Here is a 3,960-nt window from a genome sequence, read left to right as displayed (position 1 = left end):
TAACTGTCCACAGATACAGTGCTTGGTGCGGCCCACAGCTTGAGAATATTTCAAAGTGGTCCATCCGATGCCAACAGGGCACACATGAATCCTTGTTTATTTGCATGAAGGCCAAAGAAAGCTGTACATAGTACTGTCCACAGATGCAGTACTTGGTGCGGCACACATGTTGAAAACATTCCAAAGTGGTCCATCAGATACCAACAGGGCACAAATGAATCTCTGTTTATTTGCATTAAGGCCAAAGAAAGCTGTACATAGTGGTTTGGCTTTTCTTAACCATTCATCAGATTTGTCTGAATTTTCCCATGTTTGCAGCTAAATGATGCTCAAGCTGTCAGGCCCCTCTTCTGACATGCGGTTTTTATCAGCGCAGAAATGGAAGCAGATGATTCCGTTGTGTTTAAAGTTGTGAAATTTGGCGAGGCTGATTCTTTCTAAAATTTGTGTTGAAACCACCTCACTATCCGCCAATTATTTCGTAGGTAACAAGGTCTTTAGCTTTTTACACAAGTTTGTTTGTTTCCCTAAAAGGGCAAATTCTAACATATTGGTTTGAGAGCATTTCCTCTTGAAAAGTGATTTACTTTAGTTCCACAAAAAAATTATATCTTCTTAAGCCTATAACCCCTTGTGGTGCATTGGTTTGTCAGTTCAAAACCACCAACCACTTTGCAGGAGAAAGATGGGGCTTTCTACTTCCAAAAACAATTACAGTCTTGGAAACTCCTGCACCAGTTTATGAGTCGGCATTGACTCGATAGCAATGAGTGTTAGTGAGGTTCATAAACCAGATCCCACTAAAAAAACAAGGACTACAGCACGACCCCTAAGGCAGAGCTTCTTAACCTTGAGACCATATGGAAATCATCTGGGTAACTTTAAAAGTCACTACTATTGGCTCCAAGGGGTTTTGTATGCAAGGAAGTGTATCAACAAGGGAAGATATAAAAAGCTCTCTAGGTGATTCTATCCAACTTAAAACTTGAGTTTTACAAGTTAAAGGCAAGAGTGATTAATCACACCATTGGATAATATTTTGCATCTCACAGAGAACATTTTGAGTTCCTATGAATTTAACTAGTTAACAAAAATTCATAGGTACATTCCATATGAAGTTATAGCAGTGCTAGAATCTATGCTTCACTATAAACATTTATTCCTCTATGTGGAGAAAATAGAGCCCCCAAATTCACTGCCATTGAGTTCATTATGACTCATAGCAATCTTATAAGCCAAGGTACAGCTATTCCACAGGAGTTTTGAGGCTGTAAATTTCTAGGGAAATATAATGTCTCACCTGGTGTGCTTGAACTACTGACTGTTCAGTCTGAAGCTTAAACCACTGTTCCTTCAAAGATGCTCTGAGCTAATGTAAAAGCAGTGGAGATACAGTGCCTGACATCCTATGACTTCCCAGATGAGGAGGAGGAGATTCACCTTCACCATCAGTCGAAGGCAGATTCCTACAGTGGAAGTGGCAGAGATCAAACATGTCTCCGCCAAGCCAAACGTTTTACCACTTCTGACACCAAATGTCCCTTCCATGGCACTTTTTACTTCTCTGTTGGATTCAGTAGATCTTAATAATAGCCAAAGAGAACTTATAAACAATAATCACAGTTACAAATTTTATCAAAGTAGTAATAAGCAACAATTCAGGATCAGAATGCTTAGTATATAGTTCTTCAATCAGGATTGCCTCTTCTTAAGAATGCTCACAGTCCACCTAGGGCCGATGGCTCCTTCCTTAGGCCCTGCCCTGCTCAGGCAAATGCTGCAAAACTCTCAGCTATTCCCATGAGTGCCTAACGGCCCTTTACTCTACCTTTAAGCCTCCTGCCCAGAGGCGTTCAGCTTTCTTTGTCCATGGCTTGAGAATCCCACTGCACCATCGCTGCTGGAGTCCTGTTTCTCCTGCCACTGCTTCTCCTGGGTTCTCACCATCTCACACCACTTTGTGTCATGGTTCTTTGCCTCTCGGATTGCCACTGTGAAGCACAGGAACCTTAGGTTCAAAGGATGTCTTCCACTCCCGGTTCTTCTTTCCCAGGGGATGTGATAGTCCCCTTTGCAAGCTTGGGATGTCTCACGTAGAGCCAAGTGGTTGCTATTGACACTACAAAGAAAGAATTGGCTGTCCACTTTGGAGGATGCACAGCATGGAAGCATTGTCAGGTCCAGAAGCATATCTTTGCCAGAGGTATGGTCAGAAGATGAGTCACGAAGGTGAGAAGGAGCTCAAAGTATGACTGAGGAAGAGCTGCCTTCTCCCAGCCGAGTCTCCCATCATGACATAGATGGAGTAAAGCCTGAGGAAGTCAACCCTCCAGGAATTCATTTGCTGATGAGGCACGACTCAAAATGGAAAAACAAAACAAAACAGTTGTGAGCATCAATTAATGATTGGAATTTGGAACCTACAATCTATGAATAGTAGCAACAAACAACGACTCTTCGCAGGTGCCATTAAGTCAGTTCCAAATCACAGCAGACCCTCGTACAACAGAACAAAACACTGCTCCGCCTTGCACCATGCCCACAATTGTTCTTAAGTTTGAGCCCATTGTTTCAGCCTCTGGATCAATCCATTTTTTCAAGGGCTTTCTCTTATTTTTCCCCTGCCCCTCTACTGTGCCAAGCATAGTGTCTTTCTCATGGGACTGGTCTTTCCTGGCAACATGTCCAAAGCATGTGTTATAAGGTATCACCGCCCTCGTCTGAGGAGCATTATGGTTGTACTTCTTCCAGGACAGATTTGTTTGTTCATTTGGCAGTCCAAGGTACTTACAATATGCTTCACTGGCACCATATTAACATGCACCCATTCTTCTTCAGTCTTCTGTGATCAATGTCCAAATTTCACATTCATTTCAGGCAATTGAAAATACAGCCAAAAGGGATGGCAAAATTGACCGAATCCCATGTGAGCATTCCATACACATGAAGTGCATGGTTCAACCCCACAAAGGTGCAATGTACTTATTTACATTATTAGCAACTGTCTAATCTACTGGGAGGGTCACACACCTTGCATTTGCATAGCCTTCAGCAGGCATTTGATGTGAGTTACAAAGACTAAAGTTAGAAGGGCCCTACTAAATAATTCACGACCCCATGGCCAGTGTTCATTAAATGAACTGAAACGCCTATGAGATCTGTTAAGCAATAAATTTCAAGCCTAAGACTCAAATGAGATCCAAATATTAAATTCCTAATGTATGTATTTTATATTTAGGATATTATGTTGTCAATGGCTTCTTGTCATGTATTTCAAAATGCTTTATTCGAGTGATTATTAAGTAGTAAGTGAATTTAATTTTGCACTGAAATTCTGATTGTGTACAGCTTCTTAGCTCGTGTCCTCACTGTCTTGTTTCTGGAAGGCAAGGTCATGTACCACACCATTGTCAAGGTGTCTGCTGCTTACTACAAGGAAAAGGAGTACTTATGATGTCATGTTGATCTTTTAAGGATGACTTTCTTGAATGTGGTAATTTAAAATCCCACGTTGTGGTGTTTATATTATTTATTGATATTTTTAGATTATGTTTCCCCAATCCATGATATTCATTCTTTTCATTGAATGTTTGAATAAATTTCCATAGATCACTCAGCTAATGCACTTGCATATCTACGGTCGGTTTTAATTCATGTGTATTTTATATAAAAGACAAGTTGCATTAGATAAATGTGCTGCACAAGACCTCTTAAAAGTATTGAAGAGCAAGGATGCTCCTTTGAGGACTAAGGTGCGCCAGCCCTAAGCCATGGTCTCTCCCTCATATGCATGTGAGTTTGGTTTAGATTTGGATATAGATCACTGGCAGTGTAGTTTGGGGCTGCCATCCTCATGGCCAGCAGTTCAAAACCACCAGCTGCAATGCAAGAGAACGACTAGGCTTTCTACTCCTGTAAGCATTTACCATCTTCACTATAAGTCGGCATTGACTTAATGGC

Source organism: Echinops telfairi, unplaced genomic scaffold (assembly GCF_000313985.2).
Source record: "Echinops telfairi isolate 266 unplaced genomic scaffold, ASM31398v2 ScPeMD7_7469;HRSCAF=8507_1, whole genome shotgun sequence".
Taxonomy (NCBI): domain Eukaryota; kingdom Metazoa; phylum Chordata; class Mammalia; order Afrosoricida; family Tenrecidae; genus Echinops; species Echinops telfairi.
Note: the sequence above shows the minus strand (reverse complement) of the source record.